Genomic DNA, 10,417 nt, shown 5'->3' with positions numbered 1-10,417 from the left:
TTGTTTGTGTGTAGGAAATGAGATATATTTTTGGGTTTTTACCCGAAAGTAAGCATTTTGGTAGCTTTGTATGTATTTCTGACTCTCCGAATGGAGGTGAAAAAGTTAAAAATCAAGCTTTGACAGTTGGCGCCAAACAAGTAAGAAATTTCAGATAAATTTTTGTGAAAAAATCTAAACGTATGACAGACACTTTATTTGTCATTTCTGAAAATGCTATAGCTTGCACTGCGTGTTACTGATATTTTTTAAGGAATCGGGCGGGATTCTGGAGTATGCTGCACCTTCATGAAGATTGCCCCATATTGGTATATTTTGGTGTGATTTTGGCTGGGTGGGGTAAATATAACTGCTGTCAGTCATTTTTTTTAAGGAGAGCAATGCATGCAAACTATTATTTTCTTCAATGTAGTCATATATCATTGAATAATGCTGCTGCCAAACTGGTTATCTGAACTGTGAAAACAGATTTTGAAATATTTGGAATTGTGTTTCTGGTCACACTGAAATACAAAATTTTTCATGTTTAGGTCCCCTGCCCCCTTATTTAATAATCAAGCACCCTCATACCGATCGGAATTTTCGGCTTTTATTATGACCGACTAAAAGGCTCGAGAAGTTGCTGTCGCCCTTTCACAAAATCTGATCTCATTCCATAAGAGCGCCGCGCTTCGGCGCGGACGCCAATGAACTTTATTAAAGTGTATAAGCTATATATCAAAAAATATTATGTAGATTTTAAAAAAGAATTCTTCCTAAATGTTTGTATGAAATAAAAATTGCAATAAATTGCCTTAAAGCGAATGGCGAATGCGCAAAATTATTGCTAAACGGATAAAACCCTAGTTAAAATAGCAAAATAATATTTTGTTCCGGGAACATTTTATTCTGTTTAAGTTCATTTTTCATGTGTATTAAATAACAGAGCCATTCTATGTTACAACTTTTTTTTCCCGGGAATCAGCCATATAACAATTGAACCGATATAATTTTACTGTTGATAAATTTTATAAAAAATATTTCATAAGATATAGATTTATATCCTTTAATACGTGTTATTGAAAAATATTTTTCTACTAAGTGATCATGATTTCTGCAAGCGTCTATAGTACTGCTCCAATACTGTAGTGAGCTAAACCCTGTGATAAACGTACACCATTTATTTAGTAAACACAAGGTTTATGTTGCTTACTATTTACGGAAGATATTAATTGTACTACCTGTCATTGAATCATTATATGAGTATATTTGCTTACTTTCAAAATCTTGTCTATCACCTAATTCATCCATGACCTGTACATGGATGGTAGTAGTAAATGCAGGCTACAGCCTCCAGCCGCTACCCCATGCCCTGTAGCACTGGCTTAGGCATTTATATTTTAGGACAACATTTATGTATGAAAATTGATCAATTCAGAATTCAGTAACATCCGCGGCTGACGACTTGTAAATGATATTTTTAGAATTAAGTTACATATACGATGCGAAATGTAATTTTGCATAAATTTTGTTTATTTTTGTTTGGTTTTATGGCGTACCAACGTAATTTAGATCATAATTATGGCGCCGAATCAGGAAAGGTGATTTTTGCTAACCTCGAGTGTTACAAGCTTTAAAGCAACACGATGGGTCAAAACCACGTCACCTGCTGGAGATGCATAGACTCCAGTAATTCGAAACCATTTAGTCGCACAGGGATAAACGGTGGATATATAATGTCTTATTGTTTTTAGTACACAGCTTATATTTCTTTTATAACAGAGACAAGCTGGTGGAAAGCTGTTAAAGCGTTAATGATCATCGGAAATGCCTGCTTAACATTCAGTACAATTCTTGGCCTATTATACTGCAAGTTCAACACACAGAACAGCGCACAAGGCACGATATTCATGGCTTTATTTGGAGGTTTGTACATTTTTGTTTGTTTAATTAAATATTACGGGCTCTCTTATTAAATAATATTATGGACTGTCTTGAACACGATTGTATTAGTATGCGAGGCGAAAATTTGTATTATCTTTTTAAAAAATGTAGGAATTTGAAAAAGGCAGATAAATATAATGCATTTTTTTTCTTTGTAATTCTTTGTTGTTTAACCTTTAATTTGATTAATCGTTTAAAGACGTTTAAAAATCTTTCAAAGAAATGGAAATACTGAATTGATTAATTCAATTAATGAATTAAATAAGACATAAACAGAACAATGGCATAGCTTTTAAACTGCTGATATCTTTATGTGGTTAAACACGAAAACAAGTGATACAAAATGTAGGTCTAAAAGTTACAAAACTTTCTTTCCAAATTAAACTAAAATGACGCAATATGCTTAAAGTAGCTTTCTTGAGCTCTTCATAACGCAACAGTGACGTTTGTTTCTAAAAATAGATCGGGACTTTTACTAATTTTATATAGAGCGGACCGGTAGGTTAGAAGTATCCAAGGGTTACCTTATTGTTTATATATTTTAATTAATGACGGCAAATTTCGAATTTGAAGGCCGCTTTAAACTAAAATAAGAGAAATGCATGGTGTTTTTTTTTATTTAAGGTATTGTGCTAACCATTGCTGTGATAGTGTTTGCATCTGAAAGAAAAGAGGATAGTTCATCATTCAGTGTATGCTTCATACTGGCAATAGTATCTGCCGTGTTGGCATTGTTGTCTGCAGCTCTAGTAGGAAAAGCGAAACGGGGCCCGACGGGATATAGCTCAATATAATCACGGCTTGATTCAACACTATAGAAACTACTTTGAAACAAGGATAGAGAACTCTATTTTATATCACAACTTACGCAATGCAAAACACTGTTTTATATATATTGTAGCAAGAGTAATATTGATACCTATCACGTGGTGTAATTCTAAGTGTTAAAGAATTTGAGAGATGAGCATATATTGCTGCATTTCGAAGAAAGTATATGAATATTTCATCTTATTTCAACGTACGCATGGTTAGTTCAAATTTGACTGCCAGACTAAATAAACGATCTAGAATATACACAACTATGTAAAATTTGCATTAATACTGAACACGTGTTTCACCAGTCACAATAACTTTTCATTATAAAGTTTTCAACATTTTTTTTTTTCGTTTCACCATGTAACAATTTATCCTTTCCGCTTATCTTGCCACTGTTAACCATAATATGCTGTGTTCTCACCGCCGATCAGATCAACTCGATCAAGCACGATCAAGCGATCGGGCACCGGTCTAGCTCGGTCTGCATGCGTGATCGGGGCTGATCGGAGCGGCCAACCTTGGTCGGCATGGCCCTGGCTTCCTATCCGATTGTTTTTGACATGTCAAAAAAATTCGAGTAGCGATCGAGTAGATAAGACGTCGAGAAGCGATCGTATAGTGATCGAGTAGAAGATCTAGTTGATCGAGAATAAATCGTGTAACGATCTAGTTTGGTCGGGTATACATCGGATTTACATGTCTTACCAGGTGGAAATCTGGCAACGATCGAGCAGAGGTCCAGTTAGTCTAGTTGAGATCGTGTATGACTCGCGTATAGGTCTTGGTTGGGATGTTGGTCGGGTTGTCGTCGAGAAGAAGTCGTAAACATGGTCGACTTGAGGTCGTGTAGGAGTCGTGAATTTGCATTTGATCCAGCTTGGTCGGGCTTTATCGGGGCATTAATGTGATCGGGACGATCGAGTTGATCTGATCGGCGGTGAGAACATAGCTTTACCACGCTAAATATCTTAAATAGACCTCTTGTTTTTTTCAAGCTGGACAAACCATATATCATTTGTTTTTAGGGAAAATTCAACACATATACTGACTGACTAGCAAACAGTGTATTTCATTTCATGGTTTAAAATGTTGTAGGATTTTTATTTATGCTGTACATGTACTAAGCTAAATGCTTTTTTGTAATGTTAGAATTGTTGAAGAAGATTTTCACTTTCTTTAAGCTTGCTTAAAAACTTCCAAACTGAGAAAAAATATCCCAATGAATGGCCGTCTTTAATCTAATTCTAGAACTTTATTATCCATAAATGTACCGGGACCAATTAATTCATTTAAGCTGATTTGATTTGATTTGTTCATTTTGCATTTTGCAAAAGATGTATAAAAGAATTTTTTCCGAAGTGATCAAATATCATTCTACCGTTGAATATTTTATATCGTGTTTTAAAGCTTGATTACATTTAAAACAATAATATCAAGTCTTGTTGTTGTCCGACAGATATCGATTTGTAAATATATTACCACTTATTATCTAATTGTTGTTTGATTTAAAGTGGTGGCCGAGTGGTTAAGGTCGTTGTCTTCAAACCACTTGCCCCTCACCGCTGAAGGTTTGTATAATCACCAGGGACTTTCATATGAGGAAACTATCCAGCTTACTTACGGAAGATTGTTCTACTCAGGTACATGTTTTGTACCTGCAATAGTGCACAGAAGGGCACCTAAGGTCTTCCTCCACCAGTAAAGCTGTAAAGTCACCATATGAATTATACTGTGTAGGTGGGACGTTAAAACCTACCATAAAAATGTAAATAGTATATTTATAGAAAGGAATAAAAGGTTACGCTTGCGAAGTTAATTGATAATTAATTTATAATTTTAGTGCCTTGTATAATCACCACTAATATTTTGCCTTTTATTGCTGTACTTTTGTATGTTTTTTTTTATATATATTTGTTAACCCTTAATTATATTTATACTGTTTGAAAATAAATGTACTACATTTTTAAATGGAATATTTAGTTTTATAGTTTTACTTATGTTATAACAAATTAACAAGTTGCCGGCAAAACATTTGTTTAATAGACAGAGAATGGTATTTGTACATGTTATTTTCATCATTTTTCACAACAAAAAAAAAACAAAAACAACAACAACAGCAATTTATTTATTGATTTGACAAGTTACAGATATCCCTCACACATAAGTTATTGACATACATGTATACGTGAAAGAAGAAGTATGGAAATATAAACAATAGAGCCGTGATGGCCTTAAAAATCGCTCACCTGAACTCTCCATGACAACGTACAAGTAATATTGTAAACTATAAAAAAGCAGATATAAAATTTAACTCTTAAACTGATATCTCAAAGTTAATGTTTGTATCTGAAAAAAGTGCATGTTTATAAATATTTCTAGTTGCTACTGCTAAGAGAAACCCCAAGAGATGTGTACATATACCGGGGCGGGCCAATTTTTACCCTAGAGTTTTATTTGAATAAACTTGGTAGACACCAATTAGGAGATGTTTCATGCCAAATATCTAAGGTCTAGCTCTTTGGCTTTTTAAAAAGACATTAATTTTTTAAAAAGTGATTAAAATATACATATAAGGAAAATCAATACCCCCTTGGGCAGGGCCAATTTTGATCCAAGGGCTTTTATTTGAGTAGAGTTGGTAGACACCCATATGAAGATTTTTTATGCTTAATATCTAAGCTCTAGCTCTTTGGGGGTTTTTGCAAAAGATTTTTTTTAAAGTTTTTACTATATACATATAACGAAAATAAATGATCAAAGGACTTTTATTTGAACAAACTTGGTCGCCACTCACTAGAATACGTTCCATGCTTCATATCTAAGCTTTAGCTATTTCGTTTTTTTAAAAGAAGATTTTGAAAGTTTTTCCTAATACATATAAGGTAAATCAATGACTCCCCCGCCCGGGACGGGCAAATTTTTGACCCAGGGTTCTATTTGAATAAACTTGGTAGATACCTATAAGAAGATGTTTCATGCCAAATATCTAAGCTCTCGCTCTTTGGCTTTTTTAAAGAAGATTTTTTTAAAGTTTTTTTCTCTCAGTTTGCATGGCAACCAGAGTTCTGCTTTGAACATTTTTTAAAGTTTTACCACCAACTGAACATCCGCTGTGAAGTTGGATTAATTCGGCCTAAGAGTGTGTTTGACTGATATCTTTAAAGTAAAAGTTTATGGGACTGACGGACACCGCCGGACGGATTGTTGATCATAAATTTGACCCCTCGCATCTTGTCACTTGGTGACATGTGAGCTGAAAAAGAAATAAAGAAAACACATCCGCACACGCACGCACGAACGCACACACGCACACACGCGCGCGCACACACACACAAAATAAAACTCCAACATCTGACGTTCATGGTATACTTGGTAGACTCCCGTCATCAGTTATTTGTAAAGAAACGTCTATAAAAGTTGAAAACTCCCGACTCCCCTATGTACATGCTATATAAAGACCTATCACAAATTGTTGGGCTTCTAAACTCCATTCAATTATTGATCATTTAAGTCTTACAAGTATTCGCTATGACTGTAATGCATTTTTTTTAAGTTTGTTAAAAAATAGGACCCGAGGCCAGTTAATTCAGGATTGGAATCATACAGTTATTTTTTCACCGAAATTACACTACTATTGTCAGTTTAAACATTTTTTTTGAATTTGAAGATTAATTAAATCTTTTCGCATAATTTTGGAAATTGAAAAAGGAAGATTGAATTGGATTTATAGACTGAATAAATTATGTAAATTATCTCATCAAAATATTACTTATGTCAACAAAAAGTAAAATTTACACTTTTTAAAATAGCGTAATATATAGATGTGTCAATGAAATGTCGAAACAATTATTTGGAACTTCTCACAGGCTCTTAACGAGTAATTAAATCCCTTATCTCTGAAGTATAAAATTGTTGCTTATTAACTTGTTATTATCTATACATTTGTTTGATTGTTTCAGTTTAAAAATGTAAACATGTTTATAGGTATATTGATGTTAAATGTCCTTGCCATATAGTCAGTGAATGTGCGTAAATGACGAAAGACAATGCTCATTGTCGATTTGTCAATAAACTTGAAATTTGAAAAAAATTCAATTGTTTCTCCTTATCTTCATTACAGATTTCTTGAGCGAGTAATAATACCAGCAACGGAACCAAGTTATGCCTCTATATGTCTGTAAACCATTGGTGTGTGGGTACAATCCATTTAGATTACTATCATAACAACCATAGTACCACCAAGCTCCGCTACAGGACACTGCACAATTCTCGCCAGGGTTCTATTTGAATAAACTTGGTAGATACCTATAAGAAGATGTTTCATGCCAAATATCAAAGCTCTCGCTCTTTGGCTTTTTTAAAGAAGATTTTTTTAAAAGTTTTTTCTCTCAGTTGCATGGCAACCAGAGTTCTGCTTTGAACATTTTTTAAAGTTTACCACCAACTGAACATCCGTGTGAAGTTGGATTAAACCGGCTAAGAGGTGTTTGAGCTGATATCGTTTAAAGTAAACGTTTATGGACTGACGGACGACCGCCGGACGGATTGTGATCACAAATGCTCACTCTTGTCACTTTGTGACATGTGAGCTGAAACAGAAATAAAGAAAACACATCCGCACACGCACGAACGCACGCACGCACACACCAACGCACGCACGCACGCACACACACACACACACACACACACACACACACACACGCACCGCACACACCAACGCACGCACACACACACACACACACACACACACACACACACACACACACATACACACACACACACACACACGCGCGCGCACACACACGCACGCACACACGCACACACACACACACACACACAATAAAAACTCCAACATCTGACGTTTCATGGTATACTTGGTAGACTCCCGTCATCAGTTATTTGTAAAGAAACGTCTATAAAAAGTTAAAAACTCCCGACTCCCCTATGTACTTGCTATATAAAGACCTATCACAAATTGTTGGGCTTCTAAACTCCATTCAATTAATTGATCATTTAGGTCTTACAAGTTTTTGCTTATGACTGTGTAATGGCAAATTTTTAAGTTTTTTTTAAAAATACGATCCGGGGGCCAAAATTTTAATTCAGCTTTGGAATTAAAAACATTTTAATTTTTCACCAAAATTTACACTACTTTTGTTTTTTAAACTTTTTTTTTAAAATTTGAAGATTTTTTAAATTTTTTTAAAAAATTTGAAGGCTACAAAAAATTTTTTTACAAAGATTTATTTTTGCATGTTTTTTGGAAAATTGGGAAAAAAGGAAGTTTAAATTTGGGATTTATAAAATGAATAAATTTTTGAAATTATCTCATAAAAAATTTTAAAACTTTTTTGTCAAAAAAAGAAAAATTTACACTTTTTAAAAAAAAAGCGTAAAAATATAAGATGTGTCAATGAAAGGGTCGAAACAATTTTTTTGGAATTTCTAAAACAGGCTTTTAACGAGAAATTTTAAACCCTTATCTCCCAAAGTAAAATGTTGCTTATTAAACTTGTTATTATCTATACATTTGTTTGATTGTATCAGTTTAAAAATGTAAACATGTTTATAGTTATATTGATGATAAATGGCATTGCCATATAGACAGTGAATGTGAATGTGAATGTGTATAATTGGCCAAAGACAAATGTTCATTGTCAATTTTGCCAATAAACTAGAAATTTGAAAAAAATCAATTGTTTCTCCTTATCTTCATTACAGATTTTTTTGAGCGAGTAAGGACCCCAAGGCAAGTTGTCCAAGTTATACCCTTTGATGTCTCTAAACCATTGTGTTTTGGGTACAATCCATTTAGATTCGCATGAGTACACCAATTGTACCACCAAGCTCCCGCTATGGTACACACTGCACAATTCCCCGCCGCTTTGATAAATTAAATTCACTGTTTTTTGTTGTAAAATTTGTTTTTATTTTTTATGAATACAAAAAAGGTTTTTCGGCCACAAAGCCCCCCATACCCTTAAACCCGACAACCCTGTATTTATCATCTCATGATTAATTTTTAAGGTTGAAAAAATTCAGAAAAGAAAAAACCCGGTTTCCAAATTGTAAAATTTAAAAAGGGTTTCCAACCCAATACATAAGTAAAATGTCGGAAAATTGGGCCCAAATAGTAAAATATTTTTCAATTTCCGACCCAAATACTCGCTACCCTTTTTTCCCGGGAACCATTTCTTGAAATTTTCCCAAATTTCCCCGTAGAAATTTTCCGATCCGCCCTTTGTCGACGTTTGTAAAAAACCGTCCATCCCCCCTTGGTCTTTATCCCCAAACCAAAAACCATCAGTAGCAGTATTCAGTTGGTTTGATCAACGAAAAACCACCGTCTGCATTTTAAAAGCCTTTTTTGAAAAAAACGCAAGAAAATTTTTCAACTGGCCTCGGGTTTGCTTTTTGAATTCTGTTTACTTTTTTGATTTCCCTTTCCTGTAAAAAAGGGAAAAAAATAAACGCTTCCTTGAAAATTAAACATTTTTGGGCTGTTTTTTTTTAATATTTAAAAAATCACAAATTTTTTTTTAAACACATGTTCAACTGATAAATTATCAAAAAAATGTATTTTTAATATTTTAGAATTAAAAGAAATCAATTAAAATTATCTTAAACGTAAATTAAAAAATTACATGTAATATCTTAAACAAATTAAAAATTTGAGTTTCCTTTCCAAAATTTGGGGCCGGGAGGTCTTTTAAAATAGAAAACTTTGGGGGGAGATTTAGTTTTATAAAAATTTAATTTAATTTTAATTTTTAAATAAAATTAAAAAAAAATTAATTTTTTTTTTAAAAACCTTTCCTCTTTAAAAAGTACAAATTTTTGACAGCTACAAATCTTTAAGAAAAGTTTAAAAAAAGATGCTAGATAATTTTAACACAAAAAATATTTAGCAAATTAATTTTTTTTATAATGCTTACTTGAAATGCACTTTATTGGACACCTTTTTCCTTTCTTATTCCCCGGGTAATAGTTTGCGTTAGCATCATCATGTTTTGTCAATGTTGTAAGAATCATCAGAACTACAATAACATGTAGAATTATTTTCAACGAAGTACCACGATGGCATTTCAAGCACTTTGACATTGATAATTGCAAGACACCTTTGATTTACCCATGAAGTTCAATTAATTTCGCCATCGTTTGTGGGATATAAGACACTCTATCTAATTTATATTTGCAAATTTAGCACATTCCTTTCCAAAATTTGTGCGTTGAATAACAAAAATAAATCGCAAGAAAAATAAAAATGAAATTTCTATTTCTGTTGAGAAAAATACAGCAACCCAACCATTTTTGTCGCACGAAATTATTACTTTTCAATTTTTTATCCTAGCCAATTGACAGCAAAATTGACAAAAATTCTGAAACTCGCTTAAAACAATTTCGAAAAACAAAAAATATGCGTGCACAGAAGAATTATGAAAAATTTATGTACAGTGCTATTGAAAATGGAAAGAACAAAAGAATAGTATTATAATATGTTGGCTATATTGATAATCTATTCAAAAAGATCAATTTACCTGTTTTTAATAGGAATAAGTTCTACAAAACCAAATTTACAACAAAATGCATGTAGAAAAAGTGTCTTGGTTACCAAACAGATGTAATTAAGAACAAATTTTTGCAATGTAAGTTAGATTAGAAAAATCTAGAATCATAA

At 33.0% G+C, this 10,417-nt stretch overlaps 1 long non-coding RNA gene across 1 annotated transcript; it reads left to right on the top strand.

Moving 5' to 3' along the window:
* Positions 1-824: 824 nt before the first annotated feature.
* Positions 825-4,712, top strand: LOC132746694 (uncharacterized). The gene is made up of 2 exons (XR_009628026.1): positions 825-1,905; positions 2,548-4,712. It is a non-coding gene; the product is annotated as an uncharacterized LOC132746694 (long non-coding RNA).
* The last annotated feature ends 5,705 nt before the right edge of the window (positions 4,713-10,417 follow it).

The sequence above is a fragment of the Ruditapes philippinarum genome, unplaced genomic scaffold, assembly GCF_026571515.1.
Source record: "Ruditapes philippinarum isolate M1 unplaced genomic scaffold, ASM2657151v2 ctg8380_1_1_1_1, whole genome shotgun sequence".
Classification (NCBI taxonomy): Eukaryota; Metazoa; Mollusca; class Bivalvia; order Venerida; family Veneridae; genus Ruditapes; species Ruditapes philippinarum.
This window is presented reverse-complemented; position numbering and strand designations above follow the sequence as displayed.